Here is a 25,642-nt window from a genome sequence, read left to right on the forward strand (position 1 = left end):
AGCTCCTTGTTTACAAAAAGTTTTATCACGACAGAGTATTGAATTGTTATTGATGCCTCTCCTGAACCTAAATGAGAAGACCACATGAATTTTCTTCTTTCTTCTGTTAAGGTGTGGATTTTTTTCATTATTTCATTTTTTGAACATTAAGTCAAACATATCCCTTTGTAAAATATATTATTAAAGATTTTTGCGTCTGTGTTCATCAGGGTAATTGATTTCTAAATTTCTTTTCTTATAGCTGCTAGTCTGACTTTGGCATCAGCCTTATACTGGTATCATAAAATGAGTTGGGAAGTGTTCCCTTTTCCTAATTTATGTTCTGAGAGTCCTGGGTAAGTTGGTATTATTTTACAAGTTTGATAGATTTCACCCATGAAGTCATCTGAGATTAAATATAGATATGTGGAAAATGTTTTATTATAAATTCAATTTCTGTAACAGATGTAGTCTTATTCAGATTTGTTTCAGTTTTGTCTTTTTAAAGTTTTTGCTCATTTCTTCCAAGCTGTTGAATTTTTTAGGAATGAAGTTATTATTTATAATAGCTATTCCTTATTATGCTTTTAATGTCAGTAGAGTTTGTGGTGATCTTTACTCTTTTGTTCCTGACATTAGTAAATTGTGTTTTCTGTCTTTAATTTTAATCAGTTTATTCAGGGATTTATTAATCTTTCAAATAAACAATTTTGGCCTTTTTAATATTCTCCTTTTGTTTAAATATTTACTATTTTTAATTTGTGCCCTAATCTTTACTTTTTCCTTCCATATAATTACTTTGTGTTTGATTTGTTTTTTTTTTTTTCAATCTTCTTAATTTGGAAACTCAGATCAATGATTTTTGATCTTCCTCCTTTGTAATATAAATACTTACTGCTATGTATTTCCTTTTTTTTTTTTTTTTTTTAATTTTTTTTTTTTTTCATAGCTACTTTATCTATTTTTTTATTTATTATTTATTTTTGGCTGTGTTGGGTCTTCGGTTCGTGCGAGGGCTTTCTCTAGTTGCGGCAAGCGGGGGCCACTCTTCATTGCGGTGCGGGGACCGCTCTTCATCGCGGTGCGCGGGCCTTTCACTATCGCGGCCCCTCCCGTTGCGGGGCACAGGCTCCAGACGCGCAGGCTCAGTACTTGTGGCTCACGGGCCCAGCTGCTCCGTGGCATGTGGGATCTTCCCAGACCAGGGCTCGAACCCGCGTCCCCTGCATTAACAGGCAGATTCTCAACCACTGCGCCACCAGGGAAGCCCTGTATTTCCTTTTAACCACTGATTTAGCAGGAATTGTAACCATATTTTATTCATCTGTGAATTTTAATTATCATTCATTTTGAAATACTTTCCTCTTTATGTTTGTGATTTCTCCTTTGGATGCATTCATTATTTTTCAGTGAGTTATTTCTCTGCCAAAATTTGGACATTTTATAGATATATATTATTATTGATATATCAATTATGGTGTGATCAGATAGCATACTCTGTTAATATTTAATCCTTTGATATTTATTTATACTTGTTTTATGCCTTAGCATGTGGTCATTTGGTGTGAACATTCCATTCACACTTGGAAAAGAATGTGTTTACTGAGGAGTGAGCTATAGCTAAATTAGATAAAGGTAGTTGCTAGTACAATTCAGATTTCCTATATCCTTATGAATATTTTGTCTAGGCATTCTGTGAATTCATGAGAGAGGTGACCAAATTTCTGACTACAATTGTGAATTTTTATATTTTTATTTTAGTTCTGTCAGATTTTATTTCAGGCATTTTGAAGCTTTGTTAAAAATACATATTTTTGATTGTTAACGTCTTCTTGATAAATTGATTGCTTTATTATAATCAAATGTCCCTCTACCATTTCTTATGTTCTTTTTCCAAAAGTCTATTTTTATATTAATTTAGAAACTATGAATGCCTTTTATTTGCTTTTTCAAGAGAAATATTTTAAATATAAATTCAGAGATAGGTTAAAAGTGAAAGGATATCAATGTACACACCAAGCAAATTGTTGTATCATGTTTTTTAAAAATCCATTCATAAATCTTGGCATTTTAATTGGTGTATTTAGGCTAGTGACATTTGATATAATTAATGTTATTGCAAGATTTAGATCATTCTTTTATTATTTTTATATACATCCATTTCTTAATTATTATCTTCCTCCTTTTCTGCCTTTTTTGAATATTTTTAGTATTCCACTTTAATTCTTTATTGGGTTTTTAGCTATATCTCTTTACATTATATTTTAATAGTTGGTCTAACGATTGTAATATGCCTACTTAACCATCACAATCCAGAGTTAATATTGCTCTTCATGCAAAATTTAAGAAACTTGGTAAAGTTTAGTTCCATTCACCTCCTGTTAATTGTGCTATTTTGTCATATATATCTACATATGATATAAAAGCTTCAATACTGTGTATGTCTTCTTTTAAAAGCATGCCTTTTAAAGAATTTAATGAAAGAAAAGAGAAAATTTTAGTCTTGTATATTAACTCACATAATTTTAAACTCTTATTCTCTTTATTTTTTCCTGAAGATTCAAGTTTCAACCTGGTGTTATTTACTTTCAGCCTGAAAAATATCCATTAGCACTTTTTATAGTGTATGCTGAAGTATGATGGCATCTCCTATTTTCCATTTATCTGAAAATGTTTTATTTTGCCTTAGTTTTGGGAAAATATTTTCACTGGATACAAAATTCTTTGTTGACAAGTCCTCTTTCCAACCCCATTTTAGCATTTTAAATATACTCTTCTAATATCTTTGGGCCTCCATTTTTCTTTTGACAAGAAATAAGCTATCAAGCATATCATTGTTTCATTTTTAAGTTGTTTTTTACTTTTCTGGTGTCTTTCAAGATTTTCTCTTTATTTTGGTTTTTATCAGTTGAAATAGAAGGTACTAAGATGTGGTGATTTTCATTTTCTTTGTCTTGATCTTCCTGATCATTTTATTTAAGTTTATGTTTTCCATAAATTTGGAATTTTTTGATAATTATTTATTCAAATATTTTTCTGTTCTTCCCCCACCTTATATTCCTTCATTTACATGTATATTAGAATGTTTTATGTTGCCCTGTGGATCACTAAGGCTCTGATCAATTTATTTTCATTTTTTTCTCTTCTTAAGTAATCAGATAACTTCCATTTAGTAGATCTGTCTTCAAGTTCAGTGATATTTCTCCTGTTGTCTCTAATCTGTCTCTAAGGTCATCCAGTAAATTTTTATTTCAGGTTTTTCACTTTTCAATTCTAGAAATTCCCTTTGGTTCTTCCTCCTATTCCTTTTTATCCTCCTTCTCCTCTTCTTCTCTCTCATTTCCTCCTCCTCTCTCTCACTTCCGCCTCCTCTCTCTCTTCATCTTCATTTTTATTTCCTTGCTGAGATCTTCTATATCTGCTTATTCATTATTGTGATATTCTTATTAAGTCCTGGAACACATTTGTAATACCTGCTTTAAATCCACTGTTTACTAAATCTCAGTTTTCCATCATCTTGGAATCAATTTCTATTAATTTTTTTCTCAAATATAGGTCAAAATTTCCTCTTTCTTGATATGTGTAATTTTTTTTACTTGTATGCTGAAATTGTAGATGATACATTGTAGCAAATTTGGGTTATGTCATGCTCTTTAAATGTGTGTTATATTTTTTCTCACAGTTTCTGAGAGGTCTTTTTAGTACAATCAGGCTTAGTTTTATTATTTTTAGGTTAGACCTATTGAAAATTTCAACTTATTCCTAGGTTATGTTGCTTATTAATAAATTGGGTTTTTACTGTAGTATCATTTTAAAGCTTGAAGTGTTTAGTACCATCTCAATTCTGGTTGTGCTGGAATTTTAATGTGTTCCCAAATTGCATGCCCTCTAGAATAACTATTGATCTCTCTCTCAGTCCTGCACCATGTCATCTCTCCTCATGGGGTCTCACTCTGTGCATGTACAGTCTAACTCTTAGCCAAGTTAATCCCCATAAAATCTTCTAAAACAGTTGTTTTGCCCAGTTCTCTTTCCTCAGGTATTCAGCCACTTCAGCAGCCAGGAATTATTTCTCTCTCAGCTTAGTGGCACTGTTACTATTTTGGGGTTCTATCTCTGTTCTGTGGAAGAAGACTTTCATCATAAGAAATGTGACAGTCAGTGGGTGATCATGGAGGTCACCTTTTGTATTCCTGTCTCTCAAGATCACAGTTCTATGCTGCCTGTTGTGTAATGCCTGAAAACATTTGCCTCATATATTACGTCCCATTCTATTGCTCTTGACAAAGAATAAACCCAGTATCAGCTTTTTCTATCATGAATGTATGCATAAGTCCCTCAACATTATTTGATATTCTAATGTCATAAGTTTTCTGATTCTTTTATTAGTAATCTATTGCCATAATAAAAATCTTATATGATACACTCACACATGGGGGGAGAGAGAGAAAGAAAGAGAGAGAGAGAGAGACTGATTCATATATATATATATATATATATATATATATATATACACACACACACACACACATATATATATATATATACACCCCTCAGGGTAAAAGTATGCATGCATATAATATGTTATGATATCTAACCTTTTCATATTTATTGTTTTCTTTTAAATATATTTTTTATTGTGGTAAATCAAAAAATTTTTATTTCTCTTTTGTTCTATATTCATTTAAGAGTATAAAATTATGTATCTAACTGACTCAACATTTTAGCTTAAACTTTTAAATTAATATTTAGTTTTATATTTTGACTGTATTTTGATCAAATAATATGGATTATACAACTTTTCTATATGGAATGTATCGACTGTCTCCTAAATTGTGATGAATCTGTAAATATACCAAATATGGTTGAAATAATGCTTTTATTTATAAGGTCCAAAATTTCATATATATATTAATATGTATATAACTCTATCATATTTTATTATATATAAATAAAATATATATTTTATATGACTTATATATACATATAAAATATATATCATATTATATATATATCATATATATAACTCTATCATATTTTTCAAAATATTCTATGCCTTTATTATTTTACTTTTGCTTATCTTATCAGCAAAAGCCGAGAGAGGATTTTGAAATATGATTCAACAACTGGATTTTCATCTTTTTCTTGTTGTACTGCTAACTGTTTTGCTTCATATATTTGGTTATGTCATTTTAAGCAGAAAGCTTCAAAACTGTATTTTCATTCTAGATTTCACCTTTTAACACTCAATAATTTTGATTCAGAAATTAATGTTTAATTGACTACTTTTTAATTGCATCATAAATCTTTGTCCATGTTTCCAGTCTGTTTACATCACTAGCTACACTTTTTAGAGTTCACTAACAATACTCTTTTAATATCATGATTTACTAAGTTCTTATTTTTAATTTAGCTTAATTTTAAGTAGCTTAAATATTTTTAACTTTATGAAAGTTATATTTCTTATATATATTAACTATTATTTATATATATCTATTGTCTATATATATTATATATATACATATTATTTATATTATATATATCCACTGTCATCATCACCAATTACACATAGGATTAATTCTCATCCCCTGTCATATCCCTTATTTCCTCTCAGTCTTTTCATTTTATTGAATATTTCTTCTTTGTGCTGAGACATATTTTCAGATTTGTATTCCTTGGCAACAATTCACTTTTCCATAATGTCATTCCAGCGTAAAATTTCATTTAGGATTGTAATTGCTTTACTTATAATTCTTCCTTGTCTTATCCAATTTCATCTTAATCTTTTCTCTCTTATGGTCCTCTTCTCATATTTCACACAATCCATAATTTCTTATAACATGCTGAATACGCATGACATATATATTTGATTTATCTGGGTAATTGTAATAAATACATTTTATAATTAGATCCCTCTGACGCTCCTAATTTTTGTTGTTGTTTTATTGGTCCCCATTTAAATAATGTTCCAGAGCTGGTTTTTGTCAAAAGATGGAGTGTGTAGCTTTCCTTGGGCTCATTTAATATTATTTGTTCATTTGTGGAAGCCCTTTCTCAGAACTATGCCTAGAGTTCATGCACTGTTCACATTGCAATTTCTAGTACACAGTAGATTGTAATTAATGTAATGTTTTATAATAAGGTGGAACTATTTCTTACCCCACTTCCTGGCCTATGACTCTTTAATCAACAGAGCACAAAACAATCATAACAGCGACAACTCAGCAAACCAGAAAACCTACACTTATAACTTGCACCAATTCCTAGCATGTTCTTGACTGCATCCTTATTCAATTCCTGTATTTTAAATTCAAATGACAGTCCTCACTAGTCCTGTATGAGTCAAATGCAGCCTCTTCACTTATTTTGTCTCTCACTTCAGGGAATCAATAATTTGGGGATAACAGAAATATAAATAGGTCTTCTTTTGATAAAATTATGGAGGGAAAACTGACTCTTAAGAAATTGGACACTAGTTCATGTTACTAAAAAAAATGTAGTTATCTTTATATTGACGAGTGTTAATTCAAAAGCTGTAGATATATAATTTTATTTCTCTTCATATAGGTAGAGGAAACACATTTGATTTTTTAAAAATATTTAACTGAAGGAAGGTTATGGAGGGTATGTAAATATACAAGTAGACTGTTTACATTGATTACATTAGCCTGGATAAGCTCAGTGATTGGTAGAAACCAAAATAATGGAATTTTAATATGAAAAAATGGCAAATCCCGCCTTTCAGTTTAAAATGTAAATGGTTGAGACAGGTGTGGGCCAGGGTGACTACAGGTGAGGAAGAGATTTAACACCATTACATGTGAAAAGTAAGGTCCAAACCTATATTGCCCTCACATTCTAACACTGACAAAGTGATACCAATTACCTTCTTGTTATTAAATATAATAGAAATTTCTCAGGACTTATTTGATGTTTACACACTTGACAATGTCACATATTTCTTTTTAGAATTATAACTTTCCTGACCTTCTGTGACACCAATGTCTGTTCTTTTCTTTTCCTTCCAGGCACTCTCCTTCTGTCTGCTTTGTAAGCATCTTTGTCTTAAATATCGGTGTTAGTTGGGGTTCTATTCCTATGCTATTCCTTCTTTTCCCACTGTATCTACTTTCCCTATGTGATATTATCCACTTAATGGATATATATATATCAATATCAATCAATCAATATATATATATATATATATATCCACTATATATCGATGTTCCCCAATTCTTTTCTTTTTTAACATCTTTATTGGAGTATAATTGCTTTACAGTGGTGTGTTAGTTTCTACTGTATAACAAAGTGAATCAGCTTTATGTATGCATATATCCCCATATACCCTCCCTCTTGTGTCTCCCTCCCCCCTCCCTATCCCACCCCTCTAGGTGGTCACAAAGCACCGAGCTGATCTCCCTGTGCTATGTGGCTGCTTCCCAGTAGCTAATTATTTTACATTAGGTAGTGTATATATGTCCATGACACTCTCTTACTTCGTCCAGCTTCCCCCTCCCCATGTCCTCAAGTCCATTCTCCATGTCTGTGTCTTTATTCCTGTCCTGCTGCTAAGTCCTTCAGAACCTTTTTTTTTTTTTAGATTCCATATATATATGTTAGCATATGGTATTTGTTTTTCTCTTTCTGACTTACTTCACTCTGTATGACAGACTCTAGGTCCATCCACCTCACTACAAATAACTCAATTTCATTTCCTTTTATGGCTGAGTAATATTCCACTGTATATATGTGTCACATCTTCTTTATCCATTCATCTGTCGATGGACACTTAGGTTGATTTCATGTCCTGGCTATTGTAAAAACTGCTTCAATAAACATTGTGGTACATGACTCTTTTTGTATTACGGTTTTCTAAGGGTATATGCCCAGTAGTGGGACTGCTGGGTCATATGGTAGTGCTATCTTTAGTTTTGTAAGGAAGCTCCATACTGTTCTCCTTAGTGGCTGTATCAATTTACATTCCCACCAAGAGAGCAAGAGGGTTTCCTTGTCTCCACACCCTCTCCAGCATTTATTGTTTGTAGATTTTTTTGATGATGGCCACTCTGACCGGTGTGAGGTGATACCTCATTGTAGTTTTGATTTGCATTTCTCTAATGATTAATGATGGTGAGCGTCTTTTCATGTGTTTGTTAGCAATCTGTATTTCTTCTGTGGAGAAATGTCTATTTAGGTCTTCTGCCCATTTTTGGATTGGGTTGTTTGTTTTTTTGATATTGAGCTGCTGATATATTTTGGAGATTAATCCTTTGTCAGTTGCTTTGTTTACAAATATTTTCTCCCATTCTGAGGGTTGTCTTTTCGTCTTGTTTATGGTTTCCTTTGCTGTGCCAAAGCTTTTAAGTTTCATTAGGTCCCATTTGTTTATTTGTGTTTTTATTACCATTTCTCTAGAAGATGGGTCAAAAAGGATCTTGCTGTGATTTATGTCATAGAGTGTTCTGCCTATGGTTTCCTCTAAGAGTTTTATAGTGTCTAGACTTAAATTTAGGTCTTTAATCCATTTTGAGTTTATTTTTGTGTATGGTGTTAGGGAGTGTTCTAATTTCCTTCTTTTACACGTAGCTGTCCAGTTTTCCCAGTACCACTTATTGAAGAGGCTGTCTTTTCTCCATTTTATATTCTTGCCTCCTTTATCAAAGGTAAGGTGACCATATGTGCATGGGTTTATCTCTGGACTTTCTATCCTGCTCCATTGATCTATATTTCTATTTTTGTGCCAGTACCAAACTGTCTTGATTACTGTAGCTTTGTGCTAGAGTCTGAAGTCAGGGAGCCTGATTTCTCCAGCTCCGTTTTTCTTTCTCAAGATGGCTTTGGCTATTTGGGGTCTTTTGTGTTTCCATACAAATTGTGAAAGTTTTTGTTCTAGTTCTGTGAAAAACGCCATTGGTAGTTTGATAGGGATTGCATTGAATCTGTATTGCTTTGGGTAGTACAGTCATTTTCACAACGTTGATCTTCTAATCCATGAACATAGTATATCTCTCCATCTATTTGTATCATTTTTAATTTCTTTCATCAGTGTCTTATAGTTTTCTGCATACAGGTCTTTTGTCTCCTTAGGTAGGTTTATTCCTAGGTATTTTACTCTTTTTGTTGCAATGGTAAATGGAAGCATTTACTTAATTTCTGTTTCAGATTTTTCATCATTAGTGTATAGGAATGCAAGAGATTTCTGTGCATTCATTTTGTATCCTGCTACTCTAAAAATCCATTGATTAACTCTAGCAGTTTTCTGGTAGCATCTTTAGGATTCTATGTATAGTATCATGTCATCTGTCAACAGTGACAGTTTTATTCTTCATTTCTGATTTGGATTCCTTTTATTTCTTTTTCTTCTCTGACTGCTGTTGCTAAAACTTCCAAAACTATGTTGAATAATAGTGGTGAGAATGGGCAATCTTGTCTTGTTTCTGATCTTAGAGGAAATGGTTTCAGTTTTTCACCACTGAGAATGATGTTGGCTGTGGGTTTGTCATATATGGCCTTTATTATATTGAGGTAAGTTCCCTCTATGCCTACTTTCTGGAGACTTTTTATCATAAATGGTGTTGAATTTGTCAAAAGCTTTTTCTGCATCTATTGAGATGATCATATGGTTTTTAGCCTTCAATTTGTTAATATGGTGTATCACACTGATTGATTTGTGTATACTGAATAATCCTTGCATTCCTGGGATAAACCCCACTTGATCACGGTGTATGATCCTTTTAATGTGCTGTTGGATTCTGTTTGCTAGTATTTTGTTGAGGATTTTTGCATCTATGTTCATCAGAGATATTGGCCTGTAGTTTTCTTTTTTTGTGACATCTTAGTTTGGTTTTGGTATCAGGGTGATGGTGGCCTCATAGAAGGGTTGGGGAGTGTTTCTCCCTCTGCTATATTTTGGAAGAGTTTGAGAAGGAGAGGTGTTAGCTCTTCTCTAAATGTTTGATAGAATTCGCCTGTGAGCCATCTGGTCCTGGGCTTTTGTTTGTTGTAAGATTTTTAATCACAGTTTCAATTTCAGTCCTTGTGATTGGTCTGTTCATATTTTCTATTTCATCCTGGTTCAGTCTCGGAAGGTTGTGCTTTTCTAAGAATTTGTCCATTTCTTCGAGGTTGTCCATTTTATTGGCATAGAGCTGCTTGTAGTAATCTCTCATGATCCTTTGTATTTCTGCAGTGCCAGTTGTTACTTCTCCTTTTTCATTTCTATTTATGTTGATTTGAGTGTTCTCCCTTTTTGTCTTGATGAGTCTGGCTAATGGTTGATCAATTTTGTTTATCTTCTCAAAGAACCAGCTTTTAGTTTTACTGAACTTTGCTACTGTTTCCTTCATTTCTTTTTCATTTATTTCTGATCTGATCTTAATGATTTCTTTCCTTCTGCTAACTTTGGGGTATTTATTGTTCTTCTTTCTCTAATTGCTTTAGGTGTAAGGTTAGGTTGTTTATTTGAGATGTTTCTTGTTTCTTGAGGTAGGATTTTGTTGCTATAAACTTCCCTCTTAAAACTGATTTTGCTGCATCGCATAGATTTTGGGTTGTCGTGTTTTCATTGTCATTTGTTTCTAGGTATTTTTTGATTTCCTCTTTGATTTCTTCAGTGATCTCTTGGTTATTTAGTAGTGTATTGTTTAGCCTCCATGTGTTTGTATTTTTGTCAGATTTTTTCCTATAATTGATATCTAGTCTCATAGCGTTATGGTCGGAAAAGATACTTGATACAATTTCAATTTTCTTAACTTACGAAGTATTGATTTGTGACCCAAGATGTGATCTATCCTGGAGAATGTTCCATGAGCACTTGAGAAGAAAGTGTATTCTGTTGTTTTTGATGGAATGTCCTATAAATATCAATTAAGTCCATCTTGTTTAATGTATCATTTAAAGCTTGTGTTTCCTTATTTATTTTCATTTTGGATAATCTGTCCATTGGTGAAAGTGCAGTGTTAAATTCCCCTCTTATTATTGTGTTACTGTCAATTTCCTTTTTTATGGCTGTTATCATTTGTCTTATGTATTGAGGTGCTCCTATATTGGGTGCATAAATATTTACAATTGTTACATCTACTTCTTGGATTGATCCCATGATCATTATGTAGTGTCCTGTATCTCTTGTAATAGTCTTTATTTTAAAGTCTATTTTGTCTGATATGAGAATTTCTATTCTACCTTTCTTTTGATTTCCCTTTGCATGGAATATCTTTTTCCATCCTCTCACGTTCAGTCTGCATGTGTGCCTAGGTCTGAAGTGGGTCTCTTGTAGACAGCATATAGATGGGTCTTGTTTTTGTATCCATTCAGCCAGTCTATGTCTTTTGGTTGGAGCATTAAATCCATTTATATTTAAGGAAATTATCAATATGTATGTTCATATTACCATTTTCTTAATTGTTTTGGGTTTGTTATTGTGGGTCTTTTCCTCTTCTTGTGTTTCCTGCCTAGAGAAATACCTTTTAGCATTTGTTGTAAAGCTGATTTGGTGGTGCTGAATTCTCTTAGCTTTTGCTTGTCTTAAAGATTTTAATTTCTCCATCGAATCTGAATGTGGTCCTTGCTGTGTAATCTTGGTTGTAGCTTTTTCTCTTTCATAAATTTAAATATGTCTTGCCACACCCTTCTGTCTTGCAGAGTTTCTGCTGAAAGATCAGCTGTTAACCTTATGGGGATTCCCTTGTATGTTATTTGTTGCTTTTCCCTTGCTGCCTTTAATATTTTTTCTATTTAATTTTTGATAGTTTGATTAATATGTGTTTTGGCATGTTTCTCCTTGGATTTATCCTGTATGGGATTCTGTGTGCTTCCTGGAGTTCTTTGACTACTTCCTTTCCCATATTAGGGCAGTTTTCAACTATAATCTCTTCAAATATTTTCTCAGACCCTTTCTTTTCTTTCTTTCTTTTTTTTTTTTTTTTTCTGATCATACACGTTCTCTTTTATTCTTTGGCTCAAAGGTGGTACCATTGGTCAGAAGCAGCCTCATGTCCTTTCCAAAAGCAAGGGGTCTTGGCGAAATCATCTTTTGTATGTAAAGAATGAAATGAGAACTGTATAATGTCTACTGCAGCCTTTCTTTTCATCAAATATTCTTTTTTTCTGAATTTTATCATTTTTTTTTTATAGAGCAGGTTCTTATTAGTCATCCATTTTATACACATCAGTGTATACATGTCAGTCCCAATCTCCCAATTCATCACACCACCACCCCCACCGCCCCACCGCTTTTCCCCCTTGGTGTCCATACGTTTGTTCTCTACATCTGTGTCTCAATTTCTGCCCTGCAAACCGGTTCATCTGTACCATTTTTATAGGTTCCACATATATGTGTTAATATACGATATTTATTTTTCTCTTTCTGACTTACTTCACTCTGTATGACAGTCTCTAGATCCATCCACGTCTCAACAAATGACCAAATTTCATTCCTTTTTATGGCTGAGTAATATTCCATTCTGTATATGTACCACATCTTCTTTATCCATCGTCTGTCGATGGGCATTTAGGTTGCTTCCATGACCTGGCTATTCTAAATAGTTCTGCAATGAACACTGGGGTGCATGTGTCTTTTTGAATTATGGTTTTCTCAGGGTATATGCCCAGTAGTGGGATTGCTGGATCATACGGTAATTCTATTTTTGGTTTTTTAAGGAACCTCCATACTGTTCTCCATAGTGGTTGTATCAATTTACATTCCCACCAATAGTGCAAGAGGGTTCCCTTTTCTCCACACCCTCTCCAGCATTTGTTGTTTGTAGAGTTTCTGATGATGCCCATTCTAACTGGTGTGAGGTGATACCTCGTTTTAGTTTTGTAGTTTTGATTTGCATTTCTCTAATAATTAGTGATGTTGAGCAGCTTTTCATGTGTTTCTTGGCCATCTGTATGTCTTCTTTGGAGAAATGTCTATTTAGGCCTTCTGCCTATTTTTTGATTGGGTTGTTTGTTTTTTTGATATTGAGCTGCATGAGCTGTTTATATATTTTGGAGATTAATCCTTTGTCCATTGATTCATTGGCAAATATTTTCTCCCATTCTGAGAGTTGTTTTTTCGTCTTGTTTATGCTTTTCTTTGCTGTGCCAAAGCTTTTAAGTTTCATTAGGTCCCATTTTTTTATTTTTGTTTTTATTTCCATTACTCTAGGAGGTGGATCAAAAAGATCTTGCTGAGATTCATGTCAACGAGTGTTCTTCCTAGGTTTTCCTCTTAGAGTTTTATAGCATCCAGTCTTACATTTAGGTCTCTAATCCATATTGAGTTTATTTTTGTGTATGATGTTAGGGAGAGTTCTAATTTCTTTCTTTTACATGTAGCTGTACAGTTTACCCAGCATCACTTATTGAAGAGACTGTCTTTTCTCCATTGTATATCCTTGCCTCCTTTGTCATAGATAAGTTGACCACAGGTGCGTGGTCTTATCTCTGGGCTTTCTACCTTGTTCCATTGATATATATTTCTGTTTTCGTGCCAGTACCATATTGTCTTGATTACTGTAGCTTTGTAGTATAGTCTGAAGTCAGGGAGTCTGATTCCTCCAGCTCCGTTTTTTCCCCTCAAGACTGCTTTGGCCATTCGGGGTCTTTTTTTGTCTCCACGCAAATTTTAGGATTTTTTTGTTCTAGTTCCGTAAAAAATGCCATTGGTAATTCGATAGGGATTGCACTGAATCTGTAGATTGCTTTTGGTAGTATAGTTATTTTCACAATACTGATTCTTCCAATCCAAGAACATGGCATATCTGTCCATTTGTTGGTATGATCTTTAATTTCTTTCATCAGTGTTTTATAGTTTTCCGCATACAGGTCTTTTGTCTCCCTAGGTAGGTTTATTCCTAGGTATTTTATTCTTTTTGTTGCAATGATAAATGGGAGTGTTTCCTTCATTTCTCTTTCAGATTTTTATCATTAGTGTATAGGAATGCAAGAGATTTCTGTGCATCAATTTTGTATACTGAAACTTTACCAAATTCATTGATTAGCTCTAGTAGTTTTCTGGTAGCATCTTTAGGATTCTCTATGTATAGTATCATGTTATCTGCAAACACTGACAGTTTTACTTCTTCTTTTCCAATTTGTATTCCTTTTATATCTTTTTCTTCACTGATTGCCATGGCTAGGACTTCCAAAACTATGTTGAATAACAGTGGTGAGAGTGGACATCCTTCTCTTGTTCCTGGCCTTAGAGGAAATGCTTTCAGTTTTTCACCATTGAGAATGATGTTTGCTGTGGGTTTGTCATATATGGCCTTTATTATGTTGAGGTAGGTTCCCTCTATGCCCACTTTCCAGAGAGTTTTTATCATAAATGGGTGCTGAATTTTGTCAAAAGCTTTTTCTGCATCTATTGAGATGATCATATGGTTTTTATTCTTCAATTTGTTAATATGGTGTATCACATTGATTTATTTGCGTATATTGAAGAATCCTTGCATCCCCGGGATAAATCCCACTTGATCATGGTTCATGACTCTGTTGTTGGATTCTGTTTGCTAGTATTTTGTTGAGGATTTTTGCATCTATATTTATCAGTGATATTGGTCTGTAATTTTTTGTGTAGTATCTTTGTCTGGTTTTGATATCAGGGTGATGGTGGCCTCATAGAATGAGTTTGGGAGTGTTCCTCCCTCTGCAATTTTTGGAAGAGTTTGAGAAGGATGGGTGTTAGCTCTTCTCTAAATGTTTGATAGAACTCGCCTGTGAAGCCATCTGGTCCTGGGCTTTTGTTTGTTGGAAGATTTTTAATCACAGTTTCAATGTCATTACTTGTGATTGGTCAGACCCTTTCTTTTTTCTTCTTCTTCTGGGACCCCTATAATTCGAATGTTGGTGCATTTAATGTTGTCCCAGAGGTCTCTGAGACTGTCCTCAATTCTTCTCTTTCTTTTTTCTTTATTCTGCTCTGCAGTAGTTATTTCCACTATTTTATTTTCCCCATCACTTATCCATTCTTCTTCCTCAGTTATTCTGCTAATCATTCCTTGTAGAGAATTTTTAGTTTCATTTATTGTGTTTTTCATCATTGTTTGTTTGCTCTTTAGTTCTTCTAGGTCCTTGTTAAACGTTTCATGTATTTTCTCCATTCTATTTCCAAGATTTTCGATCATCTTTATTATCATTACTCTGAATACTTTTTCAGGTAGACTGCCTATTTCCTCTTCATTTGTTTGGTCTGGCGGGTTTTTACCTTGCTCCTTCATCTGCTGCATATTTCTCTCTCTTCTCATTTTGCTTAACTTACTGTGTTTGGGTTCTCATTTCGCAGCTGCAGGTTCGTAGTTCCTGTTGTTTTTGGTGTCTGCCCCCAGTGGATAAAGTTGTTCAGTGGGTTGTGTAGGCTTCCTGGTGGAAGGGACTGGTGCTTGTGTTCTGGTGCATGAGGCTGGATCTTGTCTTTCTGGTGGGCAGGTCCACGTCTGGTGGTGTGTTTTGGGGTGTTTGTGAACTTAGTATGATTTTAGGCCGCCTCTCTGCTAATGGGTGGGGTTGTGTTCCTGTCTTGCTAGTTGTTTGGCAGGGAGTGTCCAGCACTGTAGCTTGCTGGTCGTTGAGTGCAGCTGGGTCTTAGTGTTGAGATGGTGATCTCTGGGAGAGCTCTTGCCGACTGGTATTACATGGGGCCAGGTGGTCTCTGGCAGACCAGTTTCCTGAAGTCGGCTCTCCCACCTCAGAGACCCAGGCCTGATACCCGGCCAGAGTACCAAGACCCTGTCAGCGACATGGCCAGGTACGTGGGGTGTTTCTTGCCTTTTGGGAAGTCTGAGGTCTTCTGCCAGCATTCGGTAGGTGTTCTGTAGGAGTTGTTCCACATGTAGATGTATTTTTGATGTATTTGCAGGGAGGAAGGTGATCTCCACGTCTTACTCCGCCATCTTGAAGTTCCTCTGATATTCCCCAATTCTATGTCTCCTGCAGAAATGCCTCTCCCAGGCTTAGATGTCTATTGGCCACATCTCCATTTTTAAGATCTTACGATATTTCAAACACAAATTAAGCAAAATCACATCTTTTAAAACCTCCTTATCTTTTTGCTTCATTAATTAAGAAGAGTGAATGAAACTGCCAGTTATTCACTTGTCCAACCCAGAAATCCTCCACAGTAAATTAATCATCAGATCTGTAGACTTTTCTCCCAAATATTTATTCACTTCTTTCCATCTTCATTGAATGTACCTTGTCATCGTTATCTCTTGAGTGAAATACTGGAATAGTCTCCTGACTGATCCTCCTGTCTCCAAAATTGCTATCATCTACACTGCTCTTCAGAGTGATTTTCCTAAAATCCAAATTTGATTATATTATTCCTCTGTATAAAATCCTAAAATGTCTCTCTGTTACTCTAAGTTAAAAGACATTTCTTAACACAGATGACCAAGTACCCCTGCTTGTCTCTCTGGACTCATTCCTAGCTACTCTTCACTCTCAAATGAAATGCTCCAGACATGCTAAGCTTTGTCTCCACAAACTCATCAGGATCCGTCTTTCCTCTGGTTTTTTGCTACCACCCTTTGTAATTCCTATCATCTGGAACCTTCTTTACTATTCTTTATTTAACCAACTCCCTATTCATTCTTCATAGATATAATCAACACAAGGCTAACTAAAAAAATAAAAACTAAAGTATTAAAATTCTTAAGATTTGTGAATGTTATCTTATGCAAAAAAATGACACAATATTCTGATAATTTACTCATAATTAGAGTACTGTGGTATTTGCTGAATATTTAATTCCCATGTTTATGAGAAACTTTGAGAATTTAAACCATCCAATGAGAGGGAGACTAGATAATAGAGGCCTTGAACTGTGCATATAAAATGCTACTAAAGGATTCTAAGAATATATATATTGACATCATAACTGTGAACATGAGAAAGGGGAATGTGAAAAAACGTGCAGAATCAATGGTACCTGTTTCTGAATCTTAAAGTTGTATTATTATGAAGAACTACAAGTAGTAAGAAATACTATCATCAAAAACCCATACTGAGCAAAGATAGAAACGTAGATTCAATATTAGGAAAATCATTATATCAAGGGGCGCCTGACAGTTGAAAAGGCTTTTTATGTGAGACAGAGTATTCTCTCCTATGAAAGTGTTCAAACAGCAATCAGGTGATTTTTTCCTTTCCCACCTCCATTGTCTGCCAGATCAGAGAAGTTATAGAAATGATTCCTTCATTGGTTGGTGACTCATTTACCAATTCAATCAATAGCAATTCAGTAGATGTTGGAACTGATTCATCAATAAAGATGTCTTAGTGGAGTTCTCTCATATATTAATAGACTGTGATAAGTGCTAGGATATAGATAAAAAATTTACGATAAATTGTAACTGAGTAAAAGTGAATCCTTCACAGAAGTCTTAGTGTTAGATCCCTGTTTCAAAGAGCATGGAATAACTTCTTTTATTCTCTCCAACTCTATGATTCTTTGATTTTATGATTCAATAACTCGAACTTTATATCATATTTTGACAAGTTGTTTATATTGTATTTATAAAAAGGTTAGTAGCTATACCTATTATTTCTAGATTTTTCTTCTTAATGAATTAGTATTTTCAGTCTCAAAGGAATGTCAAAGAAAAGAGAGAGAAGACACAAATTACCTATGACAGGAATGAAACAGGGGATATCATAGACCCTATGGATATTAAAAGGATGATATAAGAATACTATTAATAACTCTAATGCATTAAATTGACAACTTCTATGAAATGGACCTATTCCTTGCAAAGAAACACAAAATGATTTGAGCAGCTTTATAACTTTTAAGGAAACGGAACTCATAATTTTAAAATTCCTGAAAAGAAATCTCCAGGCTCAGATAGTCTCACTGGAGATTTCTACCAAATCTTTAAGGCACACAGATCAGAAAGGAAGACATAAAACTGTCCCAATTTTCAGATGACATGACTGTCAACATAGAAAATTTAAGGAATGTACTATAAAACTTTGAGAACTAATACATGACTCAGCAAGGTTGCAGGACACATGATCTACATATAAAATTAATTGTGTTTTTATATACCATCATTGAATATGTAGAAACCAAAATTTAAAATATAATATCATTTATAATCCCTTAAAAAATGAAATACTTAGGTGTAAATCTTATAAAATATGTACAGGACTTGTAAGCCAAAAACTGCAAAACACAGGTGAAAAGAAATCAAAGTCTAAATAATAGAGAGACAAACTGCTCATGGATTGGAAGACATCCTATTAAAGATGTTATTTCTCCCAAACTGATATATGTATTTAATAAAATTCTTGTCAAAGTTACATCACTTTTTTTGGTAGATATAGAGATAATTTTTTTTAAAATGTGAAAGCAAAGCCAAAGGAACTGGAATAACTAAGGCTATTTAGTTGAAAAAGAAAAATAAACTAGAAGGACTCTCTCTACCTAAGTTTAAGATTTATTATAAAGCTTTAGTTTTCAAGACTGTGTGGGACTGATGAAGGAACAGACACTTGGATCAATGGAACAGAAGCAAAACAGCTTCACATAAGCACAACCAACTAACATTTGACACAGATGCAGATGCAGTTAAATGAAGGGAGGACAGCTTTGTTAATGGTGATGAAGCAACTGGATAACTATTGGCAAAAAAAAAAAAAAAAAAAAAAAAGACCCAAACCTCACATCTTATACAAAAATTAACAAAATGGAGCATACACTTAAATGTAAAATATAATACTATGCAACTTTTAGAAGGAAAAATAGAAGAAAATCTGGGACCTAGAACTCAGTGAAGTGTTTTTGACCGTGATATCAAAAGCATGATCCCTAAAAGGAAAGATCAATAAACTGGACTTCATCAAAATTACTCTTTCCCTGTAAAGAGAATGTAAAGATAATCTAAAGCCTATTAGAAAACATTTGCCACTCACACATCTGCCGAAGGACTTATATCTATAATATATGAAGAACTCTCAAAACTCAACAGTTTGAAAAATTCTGATTAGAAAATGGGCAGAAGACATGAAGAAACATTTCACCAAAGAGGATATACAGGAAACAAAGAAACACATGATAAGATGTTCAACACCACTAGCTATCAGGGAAAACGCAAATTAAGACCCTGATGAGATATTATCCTATACCTATAAGAAGAGAAATAATAAAAATAAAATAGTTACAATACCAAATGCTCGCAAGGATGTGGACAAACTGGATTTCTCACACATTGTTGGTGGTAACATAAAATGGCATAACCACTCTGGAAAATAGTACTATGGTATGTTACATCCATGCATGGAACATGAGTCAGCAATAAAAAGGAACAAATGATTTACACACACAACAACTTGGATGGGTCTCAAGGAGGTTATGCTGAATGAAAAAAAGACACTCTCAAAAGGTCACAAACTGCATTTACATATTTATATAACTTTCTCAAAATTACGAACTATAGGGATGGAGAACAAAATAGTGGTTTCCCAAGGTTAGGGATGGTGAGACTAAATGTAATTATAAAGGAATAGCTCAGGGAAGATTTTGGTGGAGACAGAATATTTGATTGTAGTGTGATGATTACACGAGTTTTCACATATAATAAAATGCCATACAACTATACACACAAATTGAACCATATTGTTTCCTGGTTTTGATATTATACTATACTATAAAATGTAACCACTGAGGGAAACTACATGAAGGGTACACAGAATTTCTCTGTACTATCTTTGTAACTTCCTATGAACCCACAATTATTTCAAAATTCAAAAAATTAATGTCATGTGCCAATTATTATTGCGTGACATCATCAGGAAATTGTGATACAGTGATTTCCTTTGTATTGCCTTATTCTATGAATAATAATAAATTCTGTAAACAATACTTTCCAAACTGTTTCACAGAACAATTGTTCTATAAGGAGTATACTTATTTCCATGTAAAAAAAAGAGTTTGCGGGTAATTTGGAAAAATCCTACTTATAATACCAGGTTTTCAAAATTTCTCATAATTTTTTCTTCAGTGATGACTACCTGATTTCATAATTCTGAAAATATTACCCTAATGCATGTCACTTTACAACACTGAGTTCACGAGAAAGGGATCAGTGTTGATAATCTTGGAAAGACAGTGAAAGCTTTCTAAGCCTCAGTCACGAGGCTACAGCCTGCAAATAATGAATTCCTGAAGCTTAGGATAGCAGATCCTTCACAGGAAGCCTGGTTTATTAACATTATGATACCTGACCTACTTTTGAACATAATCTCCTAAAGAAAACAAAAGCTATTCATACTGCATGATTAATAAAGTCTCTGAAAATACACTAGTTGTTTTCAAGGTGATGTAAAAATCCATGCTGGGATTAGTATTTAAATACCCTAACTAAATTATTTCCCCCTCAGCCATCCAAAAGTGCTTTGTACTTATTCTAACTCCCATTCGCAAGGTGAATGTTTATGTACCTATTTCTCTAACTAGACAAGAAGCTCCACAATTCTTCAGGTAATATCTTATTTTTCTTTGTTTTTGCTCCAGGGCCACTTATATTAGAGATGTCCAATGTTTAACCAAATAAATAAATGTCCAGTATGCAAGGCTAGGTCAGGATGGTGTACACTGGTGCCGGCCGGTAGAGTCCCACAGAGGCACTCTACACCTTTAAATTCATTTTTTGCCACAACTGAGCACAAATTCTGATATGCTAAAAAGTTTTAGATGGAGCACTGGATATGGTGTAGAAGTAACAGCTATAATATAACCTTACTGTGAGTAAAAAGTCACATATATATCATAGCATCAAACAATAGCCCATTCTCCCCCCAAAATTCATCAGTTTACTTGAAACAGAGAGAATTCTGCTATAACAAATGAGAAAGGGTAGTCAGGATGTAAATGAGTCAACTCAAATGTGTCCTGAAGGATAACTGTTTAGGTGAATTACAGTTATACATTCATAGAAATCAAAGGAAATTGTTAGTGATGTGGTGATAATATAGAAAGGACCGTGTTTAAATTACTGCTGACCTTTTAAATGTTTTTTGAATTTTTAAAAAATTCATTCAAATACATCAAATATCACTTGGCTCAAATCCATTATTTTTTCCATCTTTTTTGTTTGTTTGTTTTTTAACATCTTTATTGGAGTATAATTGCTTTACAATGTTGTGTTAGTTTCTGCTGTAAAGTGAATCAGCTATATGTATGCATATATCCCCATATCCCCTTCCACCTTTATTTAAATGTCAATTTCTCAGTGAGAACTTTTCTGATGGCCCTATTTAAAACTATAACCACCACTCCAAGCATCTTCTTTCTCACTTTTCCCTATTTTACTTTTTGCCAGAGCACTTATCATTATGAAATATGCTGTGTTATTTTACTTACTCTGTTTTGTCTGTGTCCCCTTCCACTACCACCAAACATAATGCAAGCTCCATGAGAGCAGGAAATTTGTCTGTACTGTCCACAGCATTATTCTTAGTAACTAGAACAAACCCTCGCACATAGTAGATGCTCAATAAATATTTGCTGAATAAATGCATAAACGTCAATTCTTTAAAACTTCTTAAAATTGCCAATAAATTATATCAGGCAATTAAATACATACGTAGGCATTAAATTTTGACTTAACTATAAATGGTTCAATTAAATTCATTAAGAAAATATACACAGAATCATTTTTAATATTTAAAAAGCTAATTATTGCCCCTATTAAAATCCTGATATATTTGTATATGTCAATAAGGAAACAACAAATAAAATAAGAGCTCTTCCTTCTCACCAGAAAACTTTTTCAAATGTTTGTATTGTTTAGATGATTGCTTCTCAAATTTTAGTGCACATATACTTGTTAAAATGCAGTTTATGATTAAGTCTGGGGTGGGGCCTGACTTCTGACAGAAATGCTGTTTGTCTCTAGACCAAGATTTGAGTAACTGAGTTTAGATAATTTTTCAGCAGTGTTAAATTGCACATTGATGTAACATTAAAAAATGATATTTTTAAAAACATTCATCCAATAGGAAAAAATGTGTTTAAAAATATTTGTAATGACTTTAGCAAGGTTACTATAAGTAACTGAGTATAAGAGTTTGATTTATTGTTAATCACATGTTCTTTCACCGAGAGGGAACCCTAACGTAAACTATGGACTGTGGTGATAATGACATCTCCCGTGTAACAAATCACCACTCTGGTTGGGGACATAATAGTCTTGGGGGGGCTGTGCATGTGTGGGGATTAAGTTCTGCTGTGAACCTACAACTCCTTTAAAAAATAAATTCTATTGAAAAGTTTAAAAGACAGCCTCCAGAATGAGAGAAGATATTTGCAAATCATACATATGATAAGGGCTTAATATCCAGAATATATAAATAACTCTTACAACTCTACAATAAAAAACACACAATCCTGTAAAGAAAAGCACAAAGAACTTTGACAGTTCTCCAAAGAACATATACAAATGGCCAATAAGCACAAGAAAAGATGATTAACATTATAGTCATTAGGGAAGGACAAATCAAAACCACAATGAGATTCTACTTCATACACACTAGGATGGCTATAATTTAAAAAAAGAAAGAAAGAAAGAAAATAACAAGTATTGGCTAAGTCCCAGATCTCCTTCAAGAATTTGCCCAGGAGGGGGAATTAGATGAAGGGAGTCCAAAGGTACACACTTCCAGCTATAAGATAAATAAGCACTAGGGCTGTAATGTACAACATGATGACTATAGTTAGCACTGCTGTATGGTATATTTGAAAGAGATTAGATCCTAAGAGTCCTCATTTCAAGGGAAAAAACATTTTTTTCCTCTTTTTATTTTTTTGTACCTATATGAGAAAATGGATGTTAATGGATTACCACTAAACTTATTGTGGTAATCATTTCGCAATATAAATAAGTCACAATGATGTATACCTTAAACTTATACAGGGTTGTTATGTTAATCATATCTCAGTAAAACTGGTGGGGGGAATAAATAAGTAAAATGAAAAAAAATTGTTTAAATATCTTTCATCAGGCCTATCCTCATCAAGCTCCCTAATATTGCTATTTGCTCTCCCTCCATTTTTCATCTCCTTTAACTTATTCTATATTTTCTCATAGAAAATGTATCACTTATCACCTTCTGACAAACTCTGTAATATACATATACACAAACACACACACATGGATATTCTGTGTGTGTGTATGTGTGTGTGTGTAGAGGGAGAGAGAATATTTTCTGTTTAACACAGGAGAATGGGTAATATGATTTTTGTCTGTTTCATTTATGGATGTACACTAGATGTCTCAAACACTGCTTGACATATACCTTTTCAGTAAATATATGTTAAATTAATTTGATATTTTTGTCTTCTCAATTTCTCTTGATCATTCTTGACAGGGTCTTGAAAATGTTATCAGTCTTTCCAAATCCTCTCTCTCTGACATTTGTGTTCTATTCCATTAATTTGTATTATCAGCTAATTAATTTCTTTGGTAAGGATTTAAGTATATAAATTTTTCACTACGCATTTTCTTAACTAAATACCACAGGGTTTTTAATGCACTATTATTATTATTATTTATTTAAAATATTTTCTAATTTTACTGTAATTTTTTTGGTGGGGAGATAGGTTATTAAAAGTGTCTTCTAACTAACAGGGAATTTTCTAGCTTTTGTCTTACAACTGATTTCCAGCCTAATTCAAAAGATGTAATCCATGTCATTTTAATCCATTTAAAATTATTGAAGTTTGCTTAGTGCTTAATAACATATATTCTGTGTGTACTTGAAATAGATGTCTGCAGTTGGGAAATACAGTATTACATGTGCCCATTAGGTTCAGATTCCTTACTAATTATTCTGGTCAAATATCCTGCATCCTTACTAATCACAGTGCAGAATTAAATTATTTTGAGCATGCCTGAGATACTCTTGTGTATCACCAATAAATATGCTAATTGGAAAGTACAGAGAAACAAAAATATGATTGTTTGCCAAAGGAGCCTCTATACCAATCGCAAAATATGTTCAACTAAGATTTCAGATTTCTCAGATACACAAATCACTTTCTTTTTGACTATGTCCTATATTTTAGCTATATTTATATTATAAAGCAAAAAAAAAAAAAACAGTTTAATCTTTCTGCCAAATCTTGCTTTCTGAGCCTATATTGGTCTACAGAAAATTAAAGCCACAGGTACTTTTGTTTTTTAAAGGATTATTTTCTTTTCCTTTGTCAGAGACAGTCTATGCCTTTACAAAGAGCTCAGCAGTTTCATTCTTTCTTCTATTCCTAGGTGGTGTATTTATACCAAATGATATTTTAGACTTTTTTTAGAGTTGTGATACATGTTCAGCCTTTACTAAGACTTCTCACACACACACAAAAAAACCCCAAAACAAACAAAAAAAACCTCACACAAGTTCCAAAGATCATGAAACGTAAGCCTAAATTCTTGGTTGGTTGTCAGCCAAACTTCTGAGATCAGTTGCTATGGTGATTTTTTTTTAAAAGTTTTTCTTCCTATTCTTCTGGGTCTAATTAAACATCAAAGTTTATAGTATATGCAGGAAAAATAATAGCACTCATAATTCATATAGCAGGTTCTAGCCACTCTATAATTAAAATATTTAAAACCATTAACATAGGAATACAATTGAATTTTTAAATACATAATAAAATAAGCAGTGTTATATATAAATAAATCATATTCATGTAATAAGAACCAATATTAAAATGTGGGTTACTTTTAAGGTTTGTTCTAACTTTTTGGTTGTTTATTTGTTCTAAGGAGCTGAAAAAATTTTCTTCTTCTTATATAATATCGGGAACTAATTCATCTCTCTTGCTCCAGTATTACTGATATCACAGCCCCATTCAAATACTACAGTGATTTGGTAATCAGTTCACCAGAAAGCACCTTCTGATAAAACTTTCCCTCCAAGGACTTGTAATTAATTTTGTCTTTATTTTCCATACAAAAGAACTACCAAGACAATAAATTTCAGTACATTTCTCTGACCTTCTTAGTATATTAGTATACCCTCCCAAACACAGATAGAGGATTCCTAGAAATATTTGCAAAGTTATTATCTAAATACAAAGAGTTCAAGGAAAATTTAGCCAGAAATAAAATACTTTAAACACTAAAAAATTGCATTAAATCACATCTTGGGAAAGAGATAAGTTGGCAACATGACAAATAAAATTCAAAAGCATAATATCTGTTCTGTTCGACTGATAACCTAATAGATTTGTGAGATACTCAAATGAAAATGGCAATGAATAAAATGTAGAAGCATTTGATGCAGAAAATAACTAAAAACTCAGCAAAAATATTCATAAGATAAAGGTAAAAATTAATACAGAATACAAGATTAGCGAAACAGTTTTGCTTGGTTCATATAATAGTAATAATTGATATTATAAGATATAATCCACACTTGAAGAAACAAATAGTTATTGGATATACACAGGATTTCTACATCTACAACTTTTTTGGTTTTCCTAAGATTCAGTTGTACACAGAGGTGGTATGGTAGCTTGGGCAAAGCAGTGAATCATAAATCAAAGTACTTGGAAACTGGGATCAACACTGTCAGTACCAGTTTTATGAAATTTGAACAAATCTTAGCCACTCTTGTTCATCAGCTTTATCCATGGAATGCACTAATAATATCTGGCCCACTTACCTGTCAGGTTTCTGCG

At 33.3% G+C, this 25,642-nt stretch overlaps 1 protein-coding gene across 1 annotated transcript in view; it reads right to left on the reverse strand.

Annotated features, from left to right (window-relative positions):
* The window catches only part of MALRD1 (MAM and LDL receptor class A domain containing 1), a 608,926-nt gene that overhangs the window by 333,442 nt on the left and 249,842 nt on the right, over positions 1 to 25,642 (reverse strand). The window lies entirely within an intron of this gene.

Source organism: Balaenoptera acutorostrata, chromosome 3, assembly GCF_949987535.1.
Source record: "Balaenoptera acutorostrata chromosome 3, mBalAcu1.1, whole genome shotgun sequence".
NCBI lineage: Eukaryota > Metazoa > Chordata > Mammalia > Artiodactyla > Balaenopteridae > Balaenoptera > Balaenoptera acutorostrata.